Consider the following 22,905-nt stretch of genomic DNA (forward strand, 5'->3'; position numbering starts at 1 on the left):
AATTTTTAGTTACGATGGCAACATCACTACAAGTTGTCTGTGAAGTAAGGTGCACACAAACAGTTTCCGTGGTGTAGCGGTTATCACGTCTGCCTAACACGCAGAAGGTCGCCGGTTCGATCCCGGGCGGAAACACTTTTTCATCACTTTAAGCAAGACGTACTAACATGCATCTGCTGCCATCTGTACCCGAAACCTTCGTAATCGCCTTCACGCGTCGGACCCGAGTGTCAATTACATCGAATAAGAAATTCATTTGATATTGACGGCGAGCTTTTTGCGCTGACTCAGCCACTGACGTGCGATCAGTTTGCACAAAACGCTCGGGCTCGTCCGGGATTTGAACACGGGACCTCCTGCACCCAAAGCAGGAATCATACCCCTAGCCCAAAGAGCCCTGTGACACGGCGATTGCCAATTATTCCAGTCCCTCGATGTCGTCCAGGGTGCCCTGGAAGTCTCGTGTACGCTGGCGGGATGGGGGCGGCGCGAATTCCCGCGGTCGGTGGCCTTCCTGGGCTATTGGTACCTTCATGTAGAGCTGCCGCTGGGCTCGCACTGCCTGCTGCTAAGAAAGTGATTGCTTTTGCTGATATGACTTGCAATAACGACTGCGCGAAACGCCGCTATCTCGTTAGGGGTGCTACGGCAGACACCCTCTCGAGCACCCCGAAGACTTCTTGAGCCCTCGGCTGTGATGGGTTCCAGGCTGACAAAAGAACTGTCGTGTGTGCATTCGCTGACGAGAGAAAGGCTGAGGCAAGTTTGAGTGAACAAGGATGGACTCGTCGGGTCCGTCGTTTCCGTAGTGTAGCGGTTATCACGTCTGCTTCACACGCAGAAGGTCCCCGGTTCGATCCCGGGCGGGAACAGTATTTTCCTGCCTATGTCGTATTGTCCTCCAATGAGCCACTTCGTGTGTGGATCTGCCGCATGTCCCTTCGTTTTGCAAGTACCACATTTATTGAATTTTTAGTTACGATGGCAACATCACTACAAGTTGTCTGTGAAGTAAGGTGCACACAAACAGTTTCCGTGGTGTAGCGGTTATCACGTCTGCCTAACACGCAGAAGGTCGCCGGTTCGATCCCGGGCGGAAACACTTTTTCATCACTTTAAGCAAGACGTACTAACATGCATCTGCTGCCATCTGTACCCGAAACCTTCGTAATCGCCTTCACGCGTCGGACCCGAGTGTCAATTACATCGAATAAGAAATTCATTTGATATTGACGGCGAGCTTTTTGCGCTGACTCAGCCACTGACGTGCGATCAGTTTGCACAAAACGCTCGGGCTCGTCCGGGATTTGAACACGGGACCTCCTGCACCCAAAGCAGGAATCATACCCCTAGCCCAAAGAGCCCTGTGACACGGCGATTGCCAATTATTCCAGTCCCTCGATGTCGTCCAGGGTGCCCTGGAAGTCTCGTGTACGCTGGCGGGATGGGGGCGGCGCGAATTCCCGCGGTCGGTGGCCTTCCTGGGCTATTGGTACCTTCATGTAGAGCTGCCGCTGGGCTCGCACTGCCTGCTGCTAAGAAAGTGATTGCTTTTGCTGATATGACTTGCAATAACGACTGCGCGAAACGCCGCTATCTCGTTAGGGGTGCTACGGCAGACACCCTCTCGAGCACCCCGAAGACTTCTTGAGCCCTCGGCTGTGATGGGTTCCAGGCTGACAAAAGAACTGTCGTGTGTGCATTCGCTGACGAGAGAAAGGCTGAGGCAAGTTTGAGTGAACAAGGATGGACTCGTCGGGTCCGTCGTTTCCGTAGTGTAGCGGTTATCACGTCTGCTTCACACGCAGAAGGTCCCCGGTTCGATCCCGGGCGGGAACAGTATTTTCCTGCCTATGTCGTATTGTCCTCCAATGAGCCACTTCGTGTGTGGATCTGCCGCATGTCCCTTCGTTTTGCAAGTACCACATTTATTGAATTTTTAGTTACGATGGCAACATCACTACAAGTTGTCTGTGAAGTAAGGTGCACACAAACAGTTTCCGTGGTGTAGCGGTTATCACGTCTGCCTAACACGCAGAAGGTCGCCGGTTCGATCCCGGGCGGAAACACTTTTTCATCACTTTAAGCAAGACGTACTAACATGCATCTGCTGCCATCTGTACCCGAAACCTTCGTAATCGCCTTCACGCGTCGGACCCGAGTGTCAATTACATCGAATAAGAAATTCATTTGATATTGACGGCGAGCTTTTTGCGCTGACTCAGCCACTGACGTGCGATCAGTTTGCACAAAACGCTCGGGCTCGTCCGGGATTTGAACCCGGGACCTCCTGCACCCTAAGCAGGAATCATACCCCTAGACCAACGAGCCCTGTGACACGGCGATTGCCAATTACTCCAGTCCCTCGATGTCGTCCAGGGTGCCCTGGAAGTCTCGTGTACGCTGGCGGGATGGGGGCGGCGCGAATTCCCGCGGTCGGCGGCCTTCCTGGGCTATTGGTACCTTCATGTAGAGCTGCCGCTGGGCTCGCACTGCCTGCTGCTAAGAAAGTGATTGCTTTTGCTGATATGACTTGCAATAACGACTGCGCGAAACGCCGCTATCTCGTTAGGGGTGCTACGGCAGACACCCTCTCGAGCACCCCGAAGACTTCTTGAGCCCTCGGCTGTGATGGGTTCCAGGCTGACAAAAGAACTGTCGTGTGTGCATTCGCTGACGAGAGAAAGGCTGAGGCAAGTTTGAGTGAACAAGGATGGACTCGTCGGGTCCGTCGTTTCCGTAGTGTAGCGGTTATCACGTCTGCTTCACACGCAGAAGGTCCCCGGTTCGATCCCGGGCGGGAACAGTATTTTCCTGCCTATGTCGTATTGTCCTCCAATGAGCCACTTCGTGTGTGGATCTGCCGCATGTCCCTTCGTTTTGCAAGTACCACATTTATTGAATTTTTAGTTACGATGGCAACATCACTACAAGTTGTCTGTGAAGTAAGGTGCACACAAACAGTTTCCGTGGTGTAGCGGTTATCACGTCTGCCTAACACGCAGAAGGTCGCCGGTTCGATCCCGGGCGGAAACACTTTTTCATCACTTTAAGCAAGACGTACTAACATGCATCTGCTGCCATCTGTACCCGAAACCTTCGTAATCGCCTTCACGCGTCGGACCCGAGTGTCAATTACATCGAATAAGAAATTCATTTGATATTGACGGCGAGCTTTTTGCGCTGACTCAGCCACTGACGTGCGATCAGTTTGCACAAAACGCTCGGGCTCGTCCGGGATTTGAACCCGGGACCTCCTGCACCCTAAGCAGGAATCATACCCCTAGACCAACGAGCCCTGTGACACGGCGATTGCCAATTACTCCAGTCCCTCGATGTCGTCCAGGGTGCCCTGGAAGTCTCGTGTACGCTGGCGGGATGGGGGCGGCGCGAATTCCCGCGGTCGGCGGCCTTCCTGGGCTATTGGTACCTTCATGTAGAGCTGCCGCTGGGCTCGCACTGCCTGCTGCTAAGAAAGTGATTGCTTTTGCTGATATGACTTGCAATAACGACTGCGCGAAACGCCGCTATCTCGTTAGGGGTGCTACGGCAGACACCCTCTCGAGCACCCCGAAGACTTCTTGAGCCCTCGGCTGTGATGGGTTCCAGGCTGACAAAAGAACTGTCGTGTGTGCATTCGCTGACGAGAGAAAGGCTGAGGCAAGTTTGAGTGAACAAGGATGGACTCGTCGGGTCCGTCGTTTCCGTAGTGTAGCGGTTATCACGTCTGCTTCACACGCAGAAGGTCCCCGGTTCGATCCCGGGCGGGAACAGTATTTTCCTGCCTATGTCGTATTGTCCTCCAATGAGCCACTTCGTGTGTGGATCTGCCGCATGTCCCTTCGTTTTGCAAGTACCACATTTATTGAATTTTTAGTTACGATGGCAACATCACTACAAGTTGTCTGTGAAGTAAGGTGCACACAAACAGTTTCCGTGGTGTAGCGGTTATCACGTCTGCCTAACACGCAGAAGGTCCCCGGTTCGATCCCGGGCGGAAACACATTTTCATCACTTTAATCGAGACTTACTAAAGTGCATCTGCTACCATCTGTACCCGAAACCTTCGTAATCGCCTTCACGCGTCGGACCAGAGTGTCAATTGCTCACATCGAATAAGAAATTCATTTGATATTGACGGCGAGCTTTTTGCGCTGACTCAGCCACTGACGTGCGATCAGTTTGCACAAAACGCTCGGGCTCGTCCGGGATTTGAACACGGGACCTCCTGCACCCTAAGCAGGAATCATACCCCTAGCCCAAAGAGCCCTGTGACACGGCGATTGCCAATTATTCCAGTCCCTCGATGTCGTCCAGGGTGCCCTGGAAGTCTCGTGTACGCTGGCGGGATGGGGGCGGCGCGAATTCCCGCGGTCGGTGGCCTTCCTGGGCTATTGGTACCTTCATGTAGAGCTGCCGCTGGGCTCGCACTGCCTGCTGCTAAGAAAGTGATTGCTTTTGCTGATATGACTTGCAATAACGACTGCGCGAAACGCCGCTATCTCGTTAGGGGTGCTACGGCAGACACCCTCTCGAGCACCCCGAAGACTTCTTGAGCCCTCGGCTGTGATGGGTTCCAGGCTGACAAAAGAACTGTCGTGTGTGCATTCGCTGACGAGAGAAAGGCTGAGGCAAGTTTGAGTGAACAAGGATGGACTCGTCGGGTCCGTCGTTTCCGTAGTGTAGCGGTTATCACGTCTGCTTCACACGCAGAAGGTCCCCGGTTCGATCCCGGGCGGGAACAGTATTTTCCTGCCTATGTCGTATTGTCCTCCAATGAGCCACTTCGTGTGTGGATCTGCCGCATGTCCCTTCGTTTTGCAAGTACCACATTTATTGAATTTTTAGTTACGATGGCAACATCACTACAAGTTGTCTGTGAAGTAAGGTGCACACAAACAGTTTCCGTGGTGTAGCGGTTATCACGTCTGCCTAACACGCAGAAGGTCGCCGGTTCGATCCCGGGCGGAAACACTTTTTCATCACTTTAAGCAAGACGTACTAACATGCATCTGCTGCCATCTGTACCCGAAACCTTCGTAATCGCCTTCACGCGTCGGACCCGAGTGTCAATTACATCGAATAAGAAATTCATTTGATATTGACGGCGAGCTTTTTGCGCTGACTCAGCCACTGACGTGCGATCAGTTTGCACAAAACGCTCGGGCTCGTCCGGGATTTGAACCCGGGACCTCCTGCACCCTAAGCAGGAATCATACCCCTAGACCAACGAGCCCTGTGACACGGCGATTGCCAATTACTCCAGTCCCTCGATGTCGTCCAGGGTGCCCTGGAAGTCTCGTGTACGCTGGCGGGATGGGGGCGGCGCGAATTCCCGCGGTCGGCGGCCTTCCTGGGCTATTGGTACCTTCATGTAGAGCTGCCGCTGGGCTCGCACTGCCTGCTGCTAAGAAAGTGATTGCTTTTGCTGATATGACTTGCAATAACGACTGCGCGAAACGCCGCTATCTCGTTAGGGGTGCTACGGCAGACACCCTCTCGAGCACCCCGAAGACTTCTTGAGCCCTCGGCTGTGATGGGTTCCAGGCTGACAAAAGAACTGTCGTGTGTGCATTCGCTGACGAGAGAAAGGCTGAGGCAAGTTTGAGTGAACAAGGATGGACTCGTCGGGTCCGTCGTTTCCGTAGTGTAGCGGTTATCACGTCTGCTTCACACGCAGAAGGTCCCCGGTTCGATCCCGGGCGGGAACAGTATTTTCCTGCCTATGTCGTATTGTCCTCCAATGAGCCACTTCGTGTGTGGATCTGCCGCATGTCCCTTCGTTTTGCAAGTACCACATTTATTGAATTTTTAGTTACGATGGCAACATCACTACAAGTTGTCTGTGAAGTAAGGTGCACACAAACAGTTTCCGTGGTGTAGCGGTTATCACGTCTGCCTAACACGCAGAAGGTCCCCGGTTCGATCCCGGGCGGAAACACATTTTCATCACTTTAATCGAGACTTACTAAAGTGCATCTGCTACCATCTGTACCCGAAACCTTCGTAATCGCCTTCACGCGTCGGACCAGAGTGTCAATTGCTCACATCGAATAAGAAATTCATTTGATATTGACGGCGAGCTTTTTGCGCTGACTCAGCCACTGACGTGCGATCAGTTTGCACAAAACGCTCGGGCTCGTCCGGGATTTGAACACGGGACCTCCTGCACCCTAAGCAGGAATCATACCCCTAGCCCAAAGAGCCCTGTGACACGGCGATTGCCAATTATTCCAGTCCCTCGATGTCGTCCAGGGTGCCCTGGAAGTCTCGTGTACGCTGGCGGGATGGGGGCGGCGCGAATTCCCGCGGTCGGTGGCCTTCCTGGGCTATTGGTACCTTCATGTAGAGCTGCCGCTGGGCTCGCACTGCCTGCTGCTAAGAAAGTGATTGCTTTTGCTGATATGACTTGCAATAACGACTGCGCGAAACGCCGCTATCTCGTTAGGGGTGCTACGGCAGACACCCTCTCGAGCACCCCGAAGACTTCTTGAGCCCTCGGCTGTGATGGGTTCCAGGCTGACAAAAGAACTGTCGTGTGTGCATTCGCTGACGAGAGAAAGGCTGAGGCAAGTTTGAGTGAACAAGGATGGACTCGTCGGGTCCGTCGTTTCCGTAGTGTAGCGGTTATCACGTCTGCTTCACACGCAGAAGGTCCCCGGTTCGATCCCGGGCGGGAACAGTATTTTCCTGCCTATGTCGTATTGTCCTCCAATGAGCCACTTCGTGTGTGGATCTGCCGCATGTCCCTTCGTTTTGCAAGTACCACATTTATTGAATTTTTAGTTACGATGGCAACATCACTACAAGTTGTCTGTGAAGTAAGGTGCACACAAACAGTTTCCGTGGTGTAGCGGTTATCACGTCTGCCTAACACGCAGAAGGTCCCCGGTTCGATCCCGGGCGGAAACACTTTTTCATCACTTTAATCGAGACTTACTAAAGTGCATCTGCTACCATCTGTACCCGAAACCTTCGTAATCGCCTTCACGCGTCGGACCAGAGTGTCAATTGCTCACATCGAATAAGAAATTCATTTGATATTGACGGCGAGCTTTTTGCGCTGACTCAGCCACTGACGTGCGATCAGTTTGCACAAAACGCTCGGGCTCGTCCGGGATTTGAACACGGGACCTCCTGCACCCAAAGCAGGAATCATACCCCTAGCCCAAAGAGCCCTGTGACACGGCGATTGCCAATTATTCCAGTCCCTCGATGTCGTCCAGGGTGCCCTGGAAGTCTCGTGTACGCTGGCGGGATGGGGGCGGCGCGAATTCCCGCGGTCGGTGGCCTTCCTGGGCTATTGGTACCTTCATGTAGAGCTGCCGCTGGGCTCGCACTGCCTGCTGCTAAGAAAGTGATTGCTTTTGCTGATATGACTTGCAATAACGACTGCGCGAAACGCCGCTATCTCGTTAGGGGTGCTACGGCAGACACCCTCTCGAGCACCCCGAAGACTTCTTGAGCCCTCGGCTGTGATGGGTTCCAGGCTGACAAAAGAACTGTCGTGTGTGCATTCGCTGACGAGAGAAAGGCTGAGGCAAGTTTGAGTGAACAAGGATGGACTCGTCGGGTCCGTCGTTTCCGTAGTGTAGCGGTTATCACGTCTGCTTCACACGCAGAAGGTCCCCGGTTCGATCCCGGGCGGGAACAGTATTTTCCTGCCTATGTCGTATTGTCCTCCAATGAGCCACTTCGTGTGTGGATCTGCCGCATGTCCCTTCGTTTTGCAAGTACCACATTTATTGAATTTTTAGTTACGATGGCAACATCACTACAAGTTGTCTGTGAAGTAAGGTGCACACAAACAGTTTCCGTGGTGTAGCGGTTATCACGTCTGCCTAACACGCAGAAGGTCGCCGGTTCGATCCCGGGCGGAAACACTTTTTCATCACTTTAAGCAAGACGTACTAACATGCATCTGCTGCCATCTGTACCCGAAACCTTCGTAATCGCCTTCACGCGTCGGACCCGAGTGTCAATTACATCGAATAAGAAATTCATTTGATATTGACGGCGAGCTTTTTGCGCTGACTCAGCCACTGACGTGCGATCAGTTTGCACAAAACGCTCGGGCTCGTCCGGGATTTGAACCCGGGACCTCCTGCACCCTAAGCAGGAATCATACCCCTAGACCAACGAGCCCTGTGACACGGCGATTGCCAATTACTCCAGTCCCTCGATGTCGTCCAGGGTGCCCTGGAAGTCTCGTGTACGCTGGCGGGATGGGGGCGGCGCGAATTCCCGCGGTCGGCGGCCTTCCTGGGCTATTGGTACCTTCATGTAGAGCTGCCGCTGGGCTCGCACTGCCTGCTGCTAAGAAAGTGATTGCTTTTGCTGATATGACTTGCAATAACGACTGCGCGAAACGCCGCTATCTCGTTAGGGGTGCTACGGCAGACACCCTCTCGAGCACCCCGAAGACTTCTTGAGCCCTCGGCTGTGATGGGTTCCAGGCTGACAAAAGAACTGTCGTGTGTGCATTCGCTGACGAGAGAAAGGCTGAGGCAAGTTTGAGTGAACAAGGATGGACTCGTCGGGTCCGTCGTTTCCGTAGTGTAGCGGTTATCACGTCTGCTTCACACGCAGAAGGTCCCCGGTTCGATCCCGGGCGGGAACAGTATTTTCCTGCCTATGTCGTATTGTCCTCCAATGAGCCACTTCGTGTGTGGATCTGCCGCATGTCCCTTCGTTTTGCAAGTACCACATTTATTGAATTTTTAGTTACGATGGCAACATCACTACAAGTTGTCTGTGAAGTAAGGTGCACACAAACAGTTTCCGTGGTGTAGCGGTTATCACGTCTGCCTAACACGCAGAAGGTCGCCGGTTCGATCCCGGGCGGAAACACTTTTTCATCACTTTAAGCAAGACGTACTAACATGCATCTGCTGCCATCTGTACCCGAAACCTTCGTAATCGCCTTCACGCGTCGGACCCGAGTGTCAATTACATCGAATAAGAAATTCATTTGATATTGACGGCGAGCTTTTTGCGCTGACTCAGCCACTGACGTGCGATCAGTTTGCACAAAACGCTCGGGCTCGTCCGGGATTTGAACCCGGGACCTCCTGCACCCTAAGCAGGAATCATACCCCTAGACCAACGAGCCCTGTAACACGGCGATTGCCAATTACTCCAGTCCCTCGATGTCGTCCAGGGTGCCCTGGAAGTCTCGTGTACGCTGGCGGGATGGGGGCGGCGCGAATTCCCGCGGTCGGCGGCCTTCCTGGGCTATTGGTACCTTCATGTAGAGCTGCCGCTGGGCTCGCACTGCCTGCTGCTAAGAAAGTGATTGCTTTTGCTGATATGACTTGCAATAACGACTGCGCGAAACGCCGCTATCTCGTTAGGGGTGCTACGGCAGACACCCTCTCGAGCACCCCGAAGACTTCTTGAGCCCTCGGCTGTGATGGGTTCCAGGCTGACAAAAGAACTGTCGTGTGTGCATTCGCTGACGAGAGAAAGGCTGAGGCAAGTTTGAGTGAACAAGGATGGACTCGTCGGGTCCGTCGTTTCCGTAGTGTAGCGGTTATCACGTCTGCTTCACACGCAGAAGGTCCCCGGTTCGATCCCGGGCGGGAACAGTATTTTCCTGCCTATGTCGTATTGTCCTCCAATGAGCCACTTCGTGTGTGGATCTGCCGCATGTCCCTTCGTTTTGCAAGTACCACATTTATTGAATTTTTAGTTACGATGGCAACATCACTACAAGTTGTCTGTGAAGTAAGGTGCACACAAACAGTTTCCGTGGTGTAGCGGTTATCACGTCTGCCTAACACGCAGAAGGTCCCCGGTTCGATCCCGGGCGGAAACACTTTTTCATCACTTTAATCGAGACTTACTAAAGTGCATCTGCTACCATCTGTACCCGAAACCTTCGTAATCGCCTTCACGCGTCGGACCAGAGTGTCAATTGCTCACATCGAATAAGAAATTCATTTGATATTGACGGCGAGCTTATTGCGCTGACTCAGCCACTGACGTGCGATCAGTTTGCACAAAACGCTCGGGCTCGTCCGGGATTTGAACACGGGACCTCCTGCACCCAAAGCAGGAATCATACCCCTAGCCCAAAGAGCCCTGTGACACGGCGATTGCCAATTATTCCAGTCCCTCGATGTCGTCCAGGGTGCCCTGGAAGTCTCGTGTACGCTGGCGGGATGGGGGCGGCGCGAATTCCCGCGGTCGGTGGCCTTCCTGGGCTATTGGTACCTTCATGTAGAGCTGCCGCTGGGCTCGCACTGCCTGCTGCTAAGAAAGTGATTGCTTTTGCTGATATGACTTGCAATAACGACTGCGCGAAACGCCGCTATCTCGTTAGGGGTGCTACGGCAGACACCCTCTCGAGCACCCCGAAGACTTCTTGAGCCCTCGGCTGTGATGGGTTCCAGGCTGACAAAAGAACTGTCGTGTGTGCATTCGCTGACGAGAGAAAGGCTGAGGCAAGTTTGAGTGAACAAGGATGGACTCGTCGGGTCCGTCGTTTCCGTAGTGTAGCGGTTATCACGTCTGCTTCACACGCAGAAGGTCCCCGGTTCGATCCCGGGCGGGAACAGTATTTTCCTGCCTATGTCGTATTGTCCTCCAATGAGCCACTTCGTGTGTGGATCTGCCGCATGTCCCTTCGTTTTGCAAGTACCACATTTATTGAATTTTTAGTTACGATGGCAACATCACTACAAGTTGTCTGTGAAGTAAGGTGCACACAAACAGTTTCCGTGGTGTAGCGGTTATCACGTCTGCCTAACACGCAGAAGGTCGCCGGTTCGATCCCGGGCGGAAACACTTTTTCATCACTTTAAGCAAGACGTACTAACATGCATCTGCTGCCATCTGTACCCGAAACCTTCGTAATCGCCTTCACGCGTCGGACCCGAGTGTCAATTACATCGAATAAGAAATTCATTTGATATTGACGGCGAGCTTTTTGCGCTGACTCAGCCACTGACGTGCGATCAGTTTGCACAAAACGCTCGGGCTCGTCCGGGATTTGAACCCGGGACCTCCTGCACCCTAAGCAGGAATCATACCCCTAGACCAACGAGCCCTGTGACACGGCGATTGCCAATTACTCCAGTCCCTCGATGTCGTCCAGGGTGCCCTGGAAGTCTCGTGTACGCTGGCGGGATGGGGGCGGCGCGAATTCCCGCGGTCGGCGGCCTTCCTGGGCTATTGGTACCTTCATGTAGAGCTGCCGCTGGGCTCGCACTGCCTGCTGCTAAGAAAGTGATTGCTTTTGCTGATATGACTTGCAATAACGACTGCGCGAAACGCCGCTATCTCGTTAGGGGTGCTACGGCAGACACCCTCTCGAGCACCCCGAAGACTTCTTGAGCCCTCGGCTGTGATGGGTTCCAGGCTGACAAAAGAACTGTCGTGTGTGCATTCGCTGACGAGAGAAAGGCTGAGGCAAGTTTGAGTGAACAAGGATGGACTCGTCGGGTCCGTCGTTTCCGTAGTGTAGCGGTTATCACGTCTGCTTCACACGCAGAAGGTCCCCGGTTCGATCCCGGGCGGGAACAGTATTTTCCTGCCTATGTCGTATTGTCCTCCAATGAGCCACTTCGTGTGTGGATCTGCCGCATGTCCCTTCGTTTTGCAAGTACCACATTTATTGAATTTTTAGTTACGATGGCAACATCACTACAAGTTGTCTGTGAAGTAAGGTGCACACAAACAGTTTCCGTGGTGTAGCGGTTATCACGTCTGCCTAACACGCAGAAGGTCCCCGGTTCGATCCCGGGCGGAAACACATTTTCATCACTTTAATCGAGACTTACTAAAGTGCATCTGCTACCATCTGTACCCGAAACCTTCGTAATCGCCTTCACGCGTCGGACCAGAGTGTCAATTGCTCACATCGAATAAGAAATTCATTTGATATTGACGGCGAGCTTTTTGCGCTGACTCAGCCACTGACGTGCGATCAGTTTGCACAAAACGCTCGGGCTCGTCCGGGATTTGAACACGGGACCTCCTGCACCCTAAGCAGGAATCATACCCCTAGCCCAAAGAGCCCTGTGACACGGCGATTGCCAATTATTCCAGTCCCTCGATGTCGTCCAGGGTGCCCTGGAAGTCTCGTGTACGCTGGCGGGATGGGGGCGGCGCGAATTCCCGCGGTCGGTGGCCTTCCTGGGCTATTGGTACCTTCATGTAGAGCTGCCGCTGGGCTCGCACTGCCTGCTGCTAAGAAAGTGATTGCTTTTGCTGATATGACTTGCAATAACGACTGCGCGAAACGCCGCTATCTCGTTAGGGGTGCTACGGCAGACACCCTCTCGAGCACCCCGAAGACTTCTTGAGCCCTCGGCTGTGATGGGTTCCAGGCTGACAAAAGAACTGTCGTGTGTGCATTCGCTGACGAGAGAAAGGCTGAGGCAAGTTTGAGTGAACAAGGATGGACTCGTCGGGTCCGTCGTTTCCGTAGTGTAGCGGTTATCACGTCTGCTTCACACGCAGAAGGTCCCCGGTTCGATCCCGGGCGGGAACAGTATTTTCCTGCCTATGTCGTATTGTCCTCCAATGAGCCACTTCGTGTGTGGATCTGCCGCATGTCCCTTCGTTTTGCAAGTACCACATTTATTGAATTTTTAGTTACGATGGCAACATCACTACAAGTTGTCTGTGAAGTAAGGTGCACACAAACAGTTTCCGTGGTGTAGCGGTTATCACGTCTGCCTAACACGCAGAAGGTCGCCGGTTCGATCCCGGGCGGAAACACTTTTTCATCACTTTAAGCAAGACGTACTAACATGCATCTGCTGCCATCTGTACCCGAAACCTTCGTAATCGCCTTCACGCGTCGGACCCGAGTGTCAATTACATCGAATAAGAAATTCATTTGATATTGACGGCGAGCTTTTTGCGCTGACTCAGCCACTGACGTGCGATCAGTTTGCACAAAACGCTCGGGCTCGTCCGGGATTTGAACCCGGGACCTCCTGCACCCTAAGCAGGAATCATACCCCTAGACCAACGAGCCCTGTAACACGGCGATTGCCAATTACTCCAGTCCCTCGATGTCGTCCAGGGTGCCCTGGAAGTCTCGTGTACGCTGGCGGGATGGGGGCGGCGCGAATTCCCGCGGTCGGCGGCCTTCCTGGGCTATTGGTACCTTCATGTAGAGCTGCCGCTGGGCTCGCACTGCCTGCTGCTAAGAAAGTGATTGCTTTTGCTGATATGACTTGCAATAACGACTGCGCGAAACGCCGCTATCTCGTTAGGGGTGCTACGGCAGACACCCTCTCGAGCACCCCGAAGACTTCTTGAGCCCTCGGCTGTGATGGGTTCCAGGCTGACAAAAGAACTGTCGTGTGTGCATTCGCTGACGAGAGAAAGGCTGAGGCAAGTTTGAGTGAACAAGGATGGACTCGTCGGGTCCGTCGTTTCCGTAGTGTAGCGGTTATCACGTCTGCTTCACACGCAGAAGGTCCCCGGTTCGATCCCGGGCGGGAACAGTATTTTCCTGCCTATGTCGTATTGTCCTCCAATGAGCCACTTCGTGTGTGGATCTGCCGCATGTCCCTTCGTTTTGCAAGTACCACATTTATTGAATTTTTAGTTACGATGGCAACATCACTACAAGTTGTCTGTGAAGTAAGGTGCACACAAACAGTTTCCGTGGTGTAGCGGTTATCACGTCTGCCTAACACGCAGAAGGTCCCCGGTTCGATCCCGGGCGGAAACACTTTTTCATCACTTTAATCGAGACTTACTAAAGTGCATCTGCTACCATCTGTACCCGAAACCTTCGTAATCGCCTTCACGCGTCGGACCAGAGTGTCAATTGCTCACATCGAATAAGAAATTCATTTGATATTGACGGCGAGCTTATTGCGCTGACTCAGCCACTGACGTGCGATCAGTTTGCACAAAACGCTCGGGCTCGTCCGGGATTTGAACACGGGACCTCCTGCACCCAAAGCAGGAATCATACCCCTAGCCCAAAGAGCCCTGTGACACGGCGATTGCCAATTATTCCAGTCCCTCGATGTCGTCCAGGGTGCCCTGGAAGTCTCGTGTACGCTGGCGGGATGGGGGCGGCGCGAATTCCCGCGGTCGGTGGCCTTCCTGGGCTATTGGTACCTTCATGTAGAGCTGCCGCTGGGCTCGCACTGCCTGCTGCTAAGAAAGTGATTGCTTTTGCTGATATGACTTGCAATAACGACTGCGCGAAACGCCGCTATCTCGTTAGGGGTGCTACGGCAGACACCCTCTCGAGCACCCCGAAGACTTCTTGAGCCCTCGGCTGTGATGGGTTCCAGGCTGACAAAAGAACTGTCGTGTGTGCATTCGCTGACGAGAGAAAGGCTGAGGCAAGTTTGAGTGAACAAGGATGGACTCGTCGGGTCCGTCGTTTCCGTAGTGTAGCGGTTATCACGTCTGCTTCACACGCAGAAGGTCCCCGGTTCGATCCCGGGCGGGAACAGTATTTTCCTGCCTATGTCGTATTGTCCTCCAATGAGCCACTTCGTGTGTGGATCTGCCGCATGTCCCTTCGTTTTGCAAGTACCACATTTATTGAATTTTTAGTTACGATGGCAACATCACTACAAGTTGTCTGTGAAGTAAGGTGCACACAAACAGTTTCCGTGGTGTAGCGGTTATCACGTCTGCCTAACACGCAGAAGGTCGCCGGTTCGATCCCGGGCGGAAACACTTTTTCATCACTTTAAGCAAGACGTACTAACATGCATCTGCTGCCATCTGTACCCGAAACCTTCGTAATCGCCTTCACGCGTCGGACCCGAGTGTCAATTACATCGAATAAGAAATTCATTTGATATTGACGGCGAGCTTTTTGCGCTGACTCAGCCACTGACGTGCGATCAGTTTGCACAAAACGCTCGGGCTCGTCCGGGATTTGAACCCGGGACCTCCTGCACCCTAAGCAGGAATCATACCCCTAGACCAACGAGCCCTGTGACACGGCGATTGCCAATTACTCCAGTCCCTCGATGTCGTCCAGGGTGCCCTGGAAGTCTCGTGTACGCTGGCGGGATGGGGGCGGCGCGAATTCCCGCGGTCGGCGGCCTTCCTGGGCTATTGGTACCTTCATGTAGAGCTGCCGCTGGGCTCGCACTGCCTGCTGCTAAGAAAGTGATTGCTTTTGCTGATATGACTTGCAATAACGACTGCGCGAAACGCCGCTATCTCGTTAGGGGTGCTACGGCAGACACCCTCTCGAGCACCCCGAAGACTTCTTGAGCCCTCGGCTGTGATGGGTTCCAGGCTGACAAAAGAACTGTCGTGTGTGCATTCGCTGACGAGAGAAAGGCTGAGGCAAGTTTGAGTGAACAAGGATGGACTCGTCGGGTCCGTCGTTTCCGTAGTGTAGCGGTTATCACGTCTGCTTCACACGCAGAAGGTCCCCGGTTCGATCCCGGGCGGGAACAGTATTTTCCTGCCTATGTCGTATTGTCCTCCAATGAGCCACTTCGTGTGTGGATCTGCCGCATGTCCCTTCGTTTTGCAAGTACCACATTTATTGAATTTTTAGTTACGATGGCAACATCACTACAAGTTGTCTGTGAAGTAAGGTGCACACAAACAGTTTCCGTGGTGTAGCGGTTATCACGTCTGCCTAACACGCAGAAGGTCCCCGGTTCGATCCCGGGCGGAAACACATTTTCATCACTTTAATCGAGACTTACTAAAGTGCATCTGCTACCATCTGTACCCGAAACCTTCGTAATCGCCTTCACGCGTCGGACCAGAGTGTCAATTGCTCACATCGAATAAGAAATTCATTTGATATTGACGGCGAGCTTTTTGCGCTGACTCAGCCACTGACGTGCGATCAGTTTGCACAAAACGCTCGGGCTCGTCCGGGATTTGAACACGGGACCTCCTGCACCCTAAGCAGGAATCATACCCCTAGCCCAAAGAGCCCTGTGACACGGCGATTGCCAATTATTCCAGTCCCTCGATGTCGTCCAGGGTGCCCTGGAAGTCTCGTGTACGCTGGCGGGATGGGGGCGGCGCGAATTCCCGCGGTCGGTGGCCTTCCTGGGCTATTGGTACCTTCATGTAGAGCTGCCGCTGGGCTCGCACTGCCTGCTGCTAAGAAAGTGATTGCTTTTGCTGATATGACTTGCAATAACGACTGCGCGAAACGCCGCTATCTCGTTAGGGGTGCTACGGCAGACACCCTCTCGAGCACCCCGAAGACTTCTTGAGCCCTCGGCTGTGATGGGTTCCAGGCTGACAAAAGAACTGTCGTGTGTGCATTCGCTGACGAGAGAAAGGCTGAGGCAAGTTTGAGTGAACAAGGATGGACTCGTCGGGTCCGTCGTTTCCGTAGTGTAGCGGTTATCACGTCTGCTTCACACGCAGAAGGTCCCCGGTTCGATCCCGGGCGGGAACAGTATTTTCCTGCCTATGTCGTATTGTCCTCCAATGAGCCACTTCGTGTGTGGATCTGCCGCATGTCCCTTCGTTTTGCAAGTACCACATTTATTGAATTTTTAGTTACGATGGCAACATCACTACAAGTTGTCTGTGAAGTAAGGTGCACACAAACAGTTTCCGTGGTGTAGCGGTTATCACGTCTGCCTAACACGCAGAAGGTCGCCGGTTCGATCCCGGGCGGAAACACTTTTTCATCACTTTAAGCAAGACGTACTAACATGCATCTGCTGCCATCTGTACCCGAAACCTTCGTAATCGCCTTCACGCGTCGGACTCGAGTGTCAATTACATCGAATAAGAAATTCATTTGATATTGACGGCGAGCTTTTTGCGCTGACTCAGCCACTGACGTGCGATCAGTTTGCACAAAACGCTCGGGCTCGTCCGGGATTTGAACCCGGGACCTCCTGCACCCTAAGCAGGAATCATACCCCTAGACCAACGAGCCCTGTAACACGGCGATTGCCAATTACTCCAGTCCCTCGATGTCGTCCAGGGTGCCCTGGAAGTCTCGTGTACGCTGGCGGGATGGGGGCGGCGCGAATTCCCGCGGTCGGCGGCCTTCCTGGGCTATTGGTACCTTCATGTAGAGCTGCCGCTGGGCTCGCACTGCCTGCTGCTAAGAAAGTGATTGCTTTTGCTGATATGACTTGCAATAACGACTGCGCGAAACGCCGCTATCTCGTTAGGGGTGCTACGGCAGACACCCTCTCGAGCACCCCGAAGACTTCTTGAGCCCTCGGCTGTGATGGGTTCCAGGCTGACAAAAGAACTGTCGTGTGTGCATTCGCTGACGAGAGAAAGGCTGAGGCAAGTTTGAGTGAACAAGGATGGACTCGTCGGGTCCGTCGTTTCCGTAGTGTAGCGGTTATCACGTCTGCTTCACACGCAGAAGGTCCCCGGTTCGATCCCGGGCGGGAACAGTATTTTCCTGCCTATGTCGTATTGTCCTCCAATGAGCCACTTCGTGTGTGGATCTGCCGCATGTCCCTTCGTTTTGCAAGTACCACATTTATTGAATTTTTAGTTACGATGGCAACATCACTACAAGTTGTCTGTGAAGTAAGGTGCACACAAACAGTTTCCGTGGTGTAGCGGTTATCACGTCTGCCTAACACGCAGAAGGTCCCCGGTTCGATCCCGGGCGGAAACACTTTTTCATCACTTTAATCGAGACTTACTAAAGTGCATCTGCTACCATCTGTACCCGAAACCTTCGTAATCGCCTTCACGCGTCGGACCAGAGTGTCAATTGCTCACATCGAATAAGAAATTCATTTGATATTGACGGCGAGCTTATTGCGCTGACTCAGCCACTGACGTGCGATCAGTTTGCACAAAACGCTCGGGCTCGTCCGGGATTTGAACACGGGACCTCCTGCACCCAAAGCAGGAATCATACCCCTAGCCCAAAGAGCCCTGTGACACGGCGATTGCCAATTATTCCAGTCCCTCGATGTCGTCCAGGGTGCCCTGGAAGTCTCGTGTACGCTGGCGGGATGGGGGCGGCGCGAATTCCCGCGGTCGGTGGCCTTCCTGGGCTATTGGTACCTTCATGTAGAGCTGCCGCTGGGCTCGCACTGCCTGCTGCTAAGAAAGTGATTGCTTTTGCTGATATGACTTGCAATAACGACTGCGCGAAACGCCGCTATCTCGTTAGGGGTGCTACGGCAGACACCCTCTCGAGCACCCCGAAGACTTCTTGAGCCCTCGGCTGTGATGGGTTCCAGGCTGACAAAAGAACTGTCGTGTGTGCATTCGCTGACGAGAGAAAGGCTGAGGCAAGTTTGAGTGAACAAGGATGGACTCGTCGGGTCCGTCGTTTCCGTAGTGTAGCGGTTATCACGTCTGCTTCACACGCAGAAGGTCCCCGGTTCGATCCCGGGCGGGAACAGTATTTTCCTGCCTATGTCGTATTGTCCTCCAATGAGCCACTTCGTGTGTGGATCTGCCGCATGTCCCTTCGTTTTGCAAGTACCACATTTATTGAATTTTTAGTTACGATGGCAACATCACTACAAGTTGTCTGTGAAGTAAGGTGCACACAAACAGTTTCCGTGGTGTAGCGGTTATCACGTCTGCCTAACACGCAGAAGGTCCCCGGTTCGATCCCGGGCGGAAACACATTTTCATCACTTTAATCGAGACTTACTAAAGTGCATCTGCTACCATCTGTACCCGAAACCTTCGTAATCGCCTTCACGCGTCGGACCAGAGTGTCAATTGCTCACATCGAATAAGAAATTCATTTGATATTGACGGCGAGCTTTTTGCGCTGACTCAGCCACTGACGTGCGATCAGTTTGCACAAAACGCTCGGGCTCGTCCGGGATTTGAACACGGGACCTCCTGCACCCTAAGCAGGAATCATACCCCTAGCCCAAAGAGCCCTGTGACACGGCGATTGCCAATTATTCCAGTCCCTCGATGTCGTCCAGGGTGCCCTGGAAGTCTCGTGTACGCTGGCGGGATGGGGGCGGCGCGAATTCCCGCGGTCGGTGGCCTTCCTGGGCTATTGGTACCTTCATGTAGAGCTGCCGCTGGGCTCGCACTGCCTGCTGCTAAGAAAGTGATTGCTTTTGCTGATATGACTTGCAATAACGACTGCGCGAAACGCCGCTATCTCGTTAGGGGTGCTACGGCAGACACCCTCTCGAGCACCCCGAAGACTTCTTGAGCCCTCGGCTGTGATGGGTTCCAGGCTGACAAAAGAACTGTCGTGTGTGCATTCGCTGACGAGAGAAAGGCTGAGGCAAGTTTGAGTGAACAAGGATGGACTCGTCGGGTCCGTCGTTTCCGTAGTGTAGCGGTTATCACGTCTGCTTCACACGCAGAAGGTCCCCGGTTCGATCCCGGGCGGGAACAGTATTTTCCTGCCTATGTCGTATTGTCCTCCAATGAGCCACTTCGTGTGTGGATCTGCCGCATGTCCCTTCGTTTTGCAAGTACCACATTTATTGAATTTTTAGTTACGATGGCAACATCACTACAAGTTGTCTGTGAAGTAAGGTGCACACAAACAGTTTCCGTGGTGTAGCGGTTATCACGTCTGCCTAACACGCAGAAGGTCGCCGGTTCGATCCCGGGCGGAAACACTTTTTCATCACTTTAAGCAAGACGTACTAACATGCATCTGCTGCCATCTGTACCCGAAACCTTCGTAATCGCCTTCACGCGTCGGACCCGAGTGTCAATTACATCGAATAAGAAATTCATTTGATATTGACGGCGAGCTTTTTGCGCTGACTCAGCCACTGACGTGCGATCAGTTTGCACAAAACGCTCGGGCTCGTCCGGGATTTGAACCCGGGACCTCCTGCACCCTAAGGAGGAATCATACCCCTAGACCAACGAGCCCTGTAACACGGCGATTGCCAATTACTCCAGTCCCTCGATGTCGTCCAGGGTGCCCTGGAAGTCTCGTGTACGCTGGCGGGATGGGGGCGGCGCGAATTCCCGCGGTCGGCGGCCTTCCTGGGCTATTGGTACCTTCATGTAGAGCTGCCGCTGGGCTCGCACTGCCTGCTGCTAAGAAAGTGATTGCTTTTGCTGATATGACTTGCAATAACGACTGCGCGAAACGCCGCTATCTCGTTAGGGGTGCTACGGCAGACACCCTCTCGAGCACCCCGAAGACTTCTTGAGCCCTCGGCTGTGATGGGTTCCAGGCTGACAAAAGAACTGTCGTGTGTGCATTCGCTGACGAGAGAAAGGCTGAGGCAAGTTTGAGTGAACAAGGATGGACTCGTCGGGTCCGTCGTTTCCGTAGTGTAGCGGTTATCACGTCTGCTTCACACGCAGAAGGTCCCCGGTTCGATCCCGGGCGGGAACAGTATTTTCCTGCCTATGTCGTATTGTCCTCCAATGAGCCACTTCGTGTGTGGATCTGCCGCATGTCCCTTCGTTTTGCAAGTACCACATTTATTGAATTTTTAGTTACGATGGCAACATCACTACAAGTTGTCTGTGAAGTAAGGTGCACACAAACAGTTTCCGTGGTGTAGCGGTTATCACGTCTGCCTAACACGCAGAAGGTCCCCGGTTCGATCCCGGGCGGAAACACTTTTTCATCACTTTAATCGAGACTTACTAAAGTGCATCTGCTACCATCTGTACCCGAAACCTTCGTAATCGCCTTCACGCGTCGGACCAGAGTGTCAATTGCTCACATCGAATAAGAAATTCATTTGATATTGGCGGCGAGCTTATTGCGCTGACTCAGCCACTGACGTGCGATCAGTTTGCACAAAACGCTCGGGCTCGTCCGGGATTTGAACACGGGACCTCCTGCACCCAAAGCAGGAATCATACCCCTAGCCCAAAGAGCCCTGTGACACGGCGATTGCCAATTATTCCAGTCCCTCGATGTCGTCCAGGGTGCCCTGGAAGTCTCGTGTACGCTGGCGGGATGGGGGCGGCGCGAATTCCCGCGGTCGGTGGCCTTCCTGGGCTATTGGTACCTTCATGTAGAGCTGCCGCTGGGCTCGCACTGCCTGCTGCTAAGAAAGTGATTGCTTTTGCTGATATGACTTGCAATAACGACTGCGCGAAACGCCGCTATCTCGTTAGGGGTGCTACGGCAGACACCCTCTCGAGCACCCCGAAGACTTCTTGAGCCCTCGGCTGTGATGGGTTCCAGGCTGACAAAAGAACTGTCGTGTGTGCATTCGCTGACGAGAGAAAGGCTGAGGCAAGTTTGAGTGAACAAGGATGGACTCGTCGGGTCCGTCGTTTCCGTAGTGTAGCGGTTATCACGTCTGCTTCACACGCAGAAGGTCCCCGGTTCGATCCCGGGCGGGAACAGTATTTTCCTGCCTATGTCGTATTGTCCTCCAATGAGCCACTTCGTGTGTGGATCTGCCGCATGTCCCTTCGTTTTGCAAGTACCACATTTATTGAATTTTTAGTTACGATGGCAACATCACTACAAGTTGTCTGTGAAGTAAGGTGCACACAAACAGTTTCCGTGGTGTAGCGGTTATCACGTCTGCCTAACACGCAGAAGGTCGCCGGTTCGATCCCGGGCGGAAACACTTTTTCATCACTTTAAGCAAGACGTACTAACATGCATCTGCTGCCATCTGTACCCGAAACCTTCGTAATCGCCTTCACGCGTCGGACCCGAGTGTCAATTACATCGAATAAGAAATTCATTTGATATTGACGGCGAGCTTTTTGCGCTGACTCAGCCACTGACGTGCGATCAGTTTGCACAAAACGCTCGGGCTCGTCCGGGATTTGAACCCGGGACCTCCTGCACCCTAAGCAGGAATCATACCCCTAGACCAACGAGCCCTGTGACACGGCGATTGCCAATTACTCCAGTCCCTCGATGTCGTCCAGGGTGCCCTGGAAGTCTCGTGTACGCTGGCGGGATGGGGGCGGCGCGAATTCCCGCGGTCGGCGGCCTTCCTGGGCTATTGGTACCTTCATGTAGAGCTGCCGCTGGGCTCGCACTGCCTGCTGCTAAGAAAGTGATTGCTTTTGCTGATATGACTTGCAATAACGACTGCGCGAAACGCCGCTATCTCGTTAGGGGTGCTACGGCAGACACCCTCTCGAGCACCCCGAAGACTTCTTGAGCCCTCGGCTGTGATGGGTTCCAGGCTGACAAAAGAACTGTCGTGTGTGCATTCGCTGACGAGAGAAAGGCTGAGGCAAGTTTGAGTGAACAAGGATGGACTCGTCGGGTCCGTCGTTTCCGTAGTGTAGCGGTTATCACGTCTGCTTCACACGCAGAAGGTCCCCGGTTCGATCCCGGGCGGGAACAGTATTTTCCTGCCTATGTCGTATTGTCCTCCAATGAGCCACTTCGTGTGTGGATCTGCCGCATGTCCCTTCGTTTTGCAAGTACCACATTTATTGAATTTTTAGTTACGATGGCAACATCACTACAAGTTGTCTGTGAAGTAAGGTGCACACAAACAGTTTCCGTGGTGTAGCGGTTATCACGTCTGCCTAACACGCAGAAGGTCCCCGGTTCGATCCCGGGCGGAAACACATTTTCATCACTTTAATCGAGACTTACTAAAGTGCATCTGCTACCATCTGTACCCGAAACCTTCGTAATCGCCTTCACGCGTCGGACCAGAGTGTCAATTGCTCACATCGAATAAGAAATTCATTTGATATTGACGGCGAGCTTTTTGCGCTGACTCAGCCACTGACGTGCGATCAGTTTGCACAAAACGCTCGGGCTCGTCCGGGATTTGAACACGGGACCTCCTGCACCCTAAGCAGGAATCATACCCCTAGCCCAAAGAGCCCTGTGACACGGCGATTGCCAATTATTCCAGTCCCTCGATGTCGTCCAGGGTGCCCTGGAAGTCTCGTGTACGCTGGCGGGATGGGGGCGGCGCGAATTCCCGCGGTCGGTGGCCTTCCTGGGCTATTGGTACCTTCATGTAGAGCTGCCGCTGGGCTCGCACTGCCTGCTGCTAAGAAAGTGATTGCTTTTGCTGATATGACTTGCAATAACGACTGCGCGAA

General features: G+C 53.3%; 58 non-coding genes across 58 annotated transcripts; 47 read left to right on the forward strand and 11 right to left on the reverse strand.

Annotated features, from left to right (window-relative positions):
• Nucleotides 1-62: 62 nt before the first annotated feature.
• On the forward strand, nucleotides 63-135 carry Trnav-aac. Its single transcript has one exon. It is a non-coding gene; the product is annotated as a tRNA-Val (tRNA).
• A 664-nt stretch (nucleotides 136-799) lies between these two features.
• Nucleotides 800-872, forward strand: Trnav-cac. Its single transcript has one exon. It is a non-coding gene; the product is annotated as a tRNA-Val (tRNA).
• Nucleotides 873-1,029: 157 nt separating this feature from the next.
• Nucleotides 1,030-1,102, forward strand: Trnav-aac. Its single transcript has one exon. It is a non-coding gene; the product is annotated as a tRNA-Val (tRNA).
• A 664-nt stretch (nucleotides 1,103-1,766) lies between these two features.
• On the forward strand, nucleotides 1,767-1,839 carry Trnav-cac. The gene has a single exon. It is a non-coding gene; the product is annotated as a tRNA-Val (tRNA).
• Nucleotides 1,840-1,996: 157 nt separating this feature from the next.
• On the forward strand, nucleotides 1,997-2,069 carry Trnav-aac. The gene has a single exon. It is a non-coding gene; the product is annotated as a tRNA-Val (tRNA).
• Nucleotides 2,070-2,259: 190 nt separating this feature from the next.
• Nucleotides 2,260-2,331, reverse strand: Trnap-agg. Its single transcript has one exon. It is a non-coding gene; the product is annotated as a tRNA-Pro (tRNA).
• Nucleotides 2,332-2,733: 402 nt separating this feature from the next.
• On the forward strand, nucleotides 2,734-2,806 carry Trnav-cac. Its single transcript has one exon. It is a non-coding gene; the product is annotated as a tRNA-Val (tRNA).
• Nucleotides 2,807-2,963: 157 nt separating this feature from the next.
• Nucleotides 2,964-3,036, forward strand: Trnav-aac. The gene has a single exon. It is a non-coding gene; the product is annotated as a tRNA-Val (tRNA).
• Nucleotides 3,037-3,226: 190 nt separating this feature from the next.
• Trnap-agg lies at nucleotides 3,227-3,298 on the reverse strand. The gene has a single exon. It is a non-coding gene; the product is annotated as a tRNA-Pro (tRNA).
• A 402-nt stretch (nucleotides 3,299-3,700) lies between these two features.
• Nucleotides 3,701-3,773, forward strand: Trnav-cac. The gene has a single exon. It is a non-coding gene; the product is annotated as a tRNA-Val (tRNA).
• Nucleotides 3,774-3,930: 157 nt separating this feature from the next.
• Nucleotides 3,931-4,003, forward strand: Trnav-aac. Its single transcript has one exon. It is a non-coding gene; the product is annotated as a tRNA-Val (tRNA).
• A 668-nt stretch (nucleotides 4,004-4,671) lies between these two features.
• On the forward strand, nucleotides 4,672-4,744 carry Trnav-cac. The gene has a single exon. It is a non-coding gene; the product is annotated as a tRNA-Val (tRNA).
• Nucleotides 4,745-4,901: 157 nt separating this feature from the next.
• On the forward strand, nucleotides 4,902-4,974 carry Trnav-aac. Its single transcript has one exon. It is a non-coding gene; the product is annotated as a tRNA-Val (tRNA).
• A 190-nt stretch (nucleotides 4,975-5,164) lies between these two features.
• Trnap-agg lies at nucleotides 5,165-5,236 on the reverse strand. Its single transcript has one exon. It is a non-coding gene; the product is annotated as a tRNA-Pro (tRNA).
• A 402-nt stretch (nucleotides 5,237-5,638) lies between these two features.
• Trnav-cac lies at nucleotides 5,639-5,711 on the forward strand. The gene has a single exon. It is a non-coding gene; the product is annotated as a tRNA-Val (tRNA).
• A 157-nt stretch (nucleotides 5,712-5,868) lies between these two features.
• Trnav-aac lies at nucleotides 5,869-5,941 on the forward strand. The gene has a single exon. It is a non-coding gene; the product is annotated as a tRNA-Val (tRNA).
• Nucleotides 5,942-6,609: 668 nt separating this feature from the next.
• Nucleotides 6,610-6,682, forward strand: Trnav-cac. The gene has a single exon. It is a non-coding gene; the product is annotated as a tRNA-Val (tRNA).
• Nucleotides 6,683-6,839: 157 nt separating this feature from the next.
• Nucleotides 6,840-6,912, forward strand: Trnav-aac. The gene has a single exon. It is a non-coding gene; the product is annotated as a tRNA-Val (tRNA).
• A 668-nt stretch (nucleotides 6,913-7,580) lies between these two features.
• On the forward strand, nucleotides 7,581-7,653 carry Trnav-cac. The gene has a single exon. It is a non-coding gene; the product is annotated as a tRNA-Val (tRNA).
• Nucleotides 7,654-7,810: 157 nt separating this feature from the next.
• On the forward strand, nucleotides 7,811-7,883 carry Trnav-aac. The gene has a single exon. It is a non-coding gene; the product is annotated as a tRNA-Val (tRNA).
• Nucleotides 7,884-8,073: 190 nt separating this feature from the next.
• Nucleotides 8,074-8,145, reverse strand: Trnap-agg. The gene has a single exon. It is a non-coding gene; the product is annotated as a tRNA-Pro (tRNA).
• Nucleotides 8,146-8,547: 402 nt separating this feature from the next.
• Trnav-cac lies at nucleotides 8,548-8,620 on the forward strand. The gene has a single exon. It is a non-coding gene; the product is annotated as a tRNA-Val (tRNA).
• Nucleotides 8,621-8,777: 157 nt separating this feature from the next.
• On the forward strand, nucleotides 8,778-8,850 carry Trnav-aac. The gene has a single exon. It is a non-coding gene; the product is annotated as a tRNA-Val (tRNA).
• Nucleotides 8,851-9,040: 190 nt separating this feature from the next.
• On the reverse strand, nucleotides 9,041-9,112 carry Trnap-agg. The gene has a single exon. It is a non-coding gene; the product is annotated as a tRNA-Pro (tRNA).
• A 402-nt stretch (nucleotides 9,113-9,514) lies between these two features.
• Nucleotides 9,515-9,587, forward strand: Trnav-cac. Its single transcript has one exon. It is a non-coding gene; the product is annotated as a tRNA-Val (tRNA).
• Nucleotides 9,588-9,744: 157 nt separating this feature from the next.
• Trnav-aac lies at nucleotides 9,745-9,817 on the forward strand. Its single transcript has one exon. It is a non-coding gene; the product is annotated as a tRNA-Val (tRNA).
• A 668-nt stretch (nucleotides 9,818-10,485) lies between these two features.
• Nucleotides 10,486-10,558, forward strand: Trnav-cac. Its single transcript has one exon. It is a non-coding gene; the product is annotated as a tRNA-Val (tRNA).
• A 157-nt stretch (nucleotides 10,559-10,715) lies between these two features.
• On the forward strand, nucleotides 10,716-10,788 carry Trnav-aac. The gene has a single exon. It is a non-coding gene; the product is annotated as a tRNA-Val (tRNA).
• Nucleotides 10,789-10,978: 190 nt separating this feature from the next.
• Nucleotides 10,979-11,050, reverse strand: Trnap-agg. The gene has a single exon. It is a non-coding gene; the product is annotated as a tRNA-Pro (tRNA).
• A 402-nt stretch (nucleotides 11,051-11,452) lies between these two features.
• Nucleotides 11,453-11,525, forward strand: Trnav-cac. The gene has a single exon. It is a non-coding gene; the product is annotated as a tRNA-Val (tRNA).
• A 157-nt stretch (nucleotides 11,526-11,682) lies between these two features.
• Trnav-aac lies at nucleotides 11,683-11,755 on the forward strand. Its single transcript has one exon. It is a non-coding gene; the product is annotated as a tRNA-Val (tRNA).
• Nucleotides 11,756-12,423: 668 nt separating this feature from the next.
• Trnav-cac lies at nucleotides 12,424-12,496 on the forward strand. The gene has a single exon. It is a non-coding gene; the product is annotated as a tRNA-Val (tRNA).
• Nucleotides 12,497-12,653: 157 nt separating this feature from the next.
• On the forward strand, nucleotides 12,654-12,726 carry Trnav-aac. Its single transcript has one exon. It is a non-coding gene; the product is annotated as a tRNA-Val (tRNA).
• A 190-nt stretch (nucleotides 12,727-12,916) lies between these two features.
• Nucleotides 12,917-12,988, reverse strand: Trnap-agg. The gene has a single exon. It is a non-coding gene; the product is annotated as a tRNA-Pro (tRNA).
• Nucleotides 12,989-13,390: 402 nt separating this feature from the next.
• Trnav-cac lies at nucleotides 13,391-13,463 on the forward strand. Its single transcript has one exon. It is a non-coding gene; the product is annotated as a tRNA-Val (tRNA).
• A 157-nt stretch (nucleotides 13,464-13,620) lies between these two features.
• Trnav-aac lies at nucleotides 13,621-13,693 on the forward strand. The gene has a single exon. It is a non-coding gene; the product is annotated as a tRNA-Val (tRNA).
• A 668-nt stretch (nucleotides 13,694-14,361) lies between these two features.
• Trnav-cac lies at nucleotides 14,362-14,434 on the forward strand. Its single transcript has one exon. It is a non-coding gene; the product is annotated as a tRNA-Val (tRNA).
• Nucleotides 14,435-14,591: 157 nt separating this feature from the next.
• Nucleotides 14,592-14,664, forward strand: Trnav-aac. The gene has a single exon. It is a non-coding gene; the product is annotated as a tRNA-Val (tRNA).
• Nucleotides 14,665-14,854: 190 nt separating this feature from the next.
• On the reverse strand, nucleotides 14,855-14,926 carry Trnap-agg. Its single transcript has one exon. It is a non-coding gene; the product is annotated as a tRNA-Pro (tRNA).
• A 402-nt stretch (nucleotides 14,927-15,328) lies between these two features.
• On the forward strand, nucleotides 15,329-15,401 carry Trnav-cac. Its single transcript has one exon. It is a non-coding gene; the product is annotated as a tRNA-Val (tRNA).
• A 157-nt stretch (nucleotides 15,402-15,558) lies between these two features.
• Nucleotides 15,559-15,631, forward strand: Trnav-aac. The gene has a single exon. It is a non-coding gene; the product is annotated as a tRNA-Val (tRNA).
• Nucleotides 15,632-16,299: 668 nt separating this feature from the next.
• Nucleotides 16,300-16,372, forward strand: Trnav-cac. Its single transcript has one exon. It is a non-coding gene; the product is annotated as a tRNA-Val (tRNA).
• A 157-nt stretch (nucleotides 16,373-16,529) lies between these two features.
• Trnav-aac lies at nucleotides 16,530-16,602 on the forward strand. The gene has a single exon. It is a non-coding gene; the product is annotated as a tRNA-Val (tRNA).
• A 190-nt stretch (nucleotides 16,603-16,792) lies between these two features.
• On the reverse strand, nucleotides 16,793-16,864 carry Trnap-agg. Its single transcript has one exon. It is a non-coding gene; the product is annotated as a tRNA-Pro (tRNA).
• Nucleotides 16,865-17,266: 402 nt separating this feature from the next.
• On the forward strand, nucleotides 17,267-17,339 carry Trnav-cac. The gene has a single exon. It is a non-coding gene; the product is annotated as a tRNA-Val (tRNA).
• Nucleotides 17,340-17,496: 157 nt separating this feature from the next.
• On the forward strand, nucleotides 17,497-17,569 carry Trnav-aac. The gene has a single exon. It is a non-coding gene; the product is annotated as a tRNA-Val (tRNA).
• Nucleotides 17,570-18,237: 668 nt separating this feature from the next.
• Nucleotides 18,238-18,310, forward strand: Trnav-cac. The gene has a single exon. It is a non-coding gene; the product is annotated as a tRNA-Val (tRNA).
• A 157-nt stretch (nucleotides 18,311-18,467) lies between these two features.
• Nucleotides 18,468-18,540, forward strand: Trnav-aac. Its single transcript has one exon. It is a non-coding gene; the product is annotated as a tRNA-Val (tRNA).
• Nucleotides 18,541-19,208: 668 nt separating this feature from the next.
• Nucleotides 19,209-19,281, forward strand: Trnav-cac. Its single transcript has one exon. It is a non-coding gene; the product is annotated as a tRNA-Val (tRNA).
• Nucleotides 19,282-19,438: 157 nt separating this feature from the next.
• Nucleotides 19,439-19,511, forward strand: Trnav-aac. Its single transcript has one exon. It is a non-coding gene; the product is annotated as a tRNA-Val (tRNA).
• Nucleotides 19,512-19,701: 190 nt separating this feature from the next.
• Nucleotides 19,702-19,773, reverse strand: Trnap-agg. Its single transcript has one exon. It is a non-coding gene; the product is annotated as a tRNA-Pro (tRNA).
• Nucleotides 19,774-20,175: 402 nt separating this feature from the next.
• Trnav-cac lies at nucleotides 20,176-20,248 on the forward strand. The gene has a single exon. It is a non-coding gene; the product is annotated as a tRNA-Val (tRNA).
• Nucleotides 20,249-20,405: 157 nt separating this feature from the next.
• Trnav-aac lies at nucleotides 20,406-20,478 on the forward strand. Its single transcript has one exon. It is a non-coding gene; the product is annotated as a tRNA-Val (tRNA).
• Nucleotides 20,479-21,146: 668 nt separating this feature from the next.
• Nucleotides 21,147-21,219, forward strand: Trnav-cac. The gene has a single exon. It is a non-coding gene; the product is annotated as a tRNA-Val (tRNA).
• Nucleotides 21,220-21,376: 157 nt separating this feature from the next.
• Nucleotides 21,377-21,449, forward strand: Trnav-aac. Its single transcript has one exon. It is a non-coding gene; the product is annotated as a tRNA-Val (tRNA).
• Nucleotides 21,450-21,639: 190 nt separating this feature from the next.
• Trnap-agg lies at nucleotides 21,640-21,711 on the reverse strand. Its single transcript has one exon. It is a non-coding gene; the product is annotated as a tRNA-Pro (tRNA).
• A 402-nt stretch (nucleotides 21,712-22,113) lies between these two features.
• Nucleotides 22,114-22,186, forward strand: Trnav-cac. Its single transcript has one exon. It is a non-coding gene; the product is annotated as a tRNA-Val (tRNA).
• Nucleotides 22,187-22,343: 157 nt separating this feature from the next.
• Nucleotides 22,344-22,416, forward strand: Trnav-aac. The gene has a single exon. It is a non-coding gene; the product is annotated as a tRNA-Val (tRNA).
• Nucleotides 22,417-22,905: the final 489 nt, after the last annotated feature.

The sequence above is a fragment of the Schistocerca piceifrons genome, chromosome 2 (assembly GCF_021461385.2).
Source record: "Schistocerca piceifrons isolate TAMUIC-IGC-003096 chromosome 2, iqSchPice1.1, whole genome shotgun sequence".
NCBI classification, from domain to species: Eukaryota; Metazoa; Arthropoda; class Insecta; order Orthoptera; family Acrididae; genus Schistocerca; species Schistocerca piceifrons.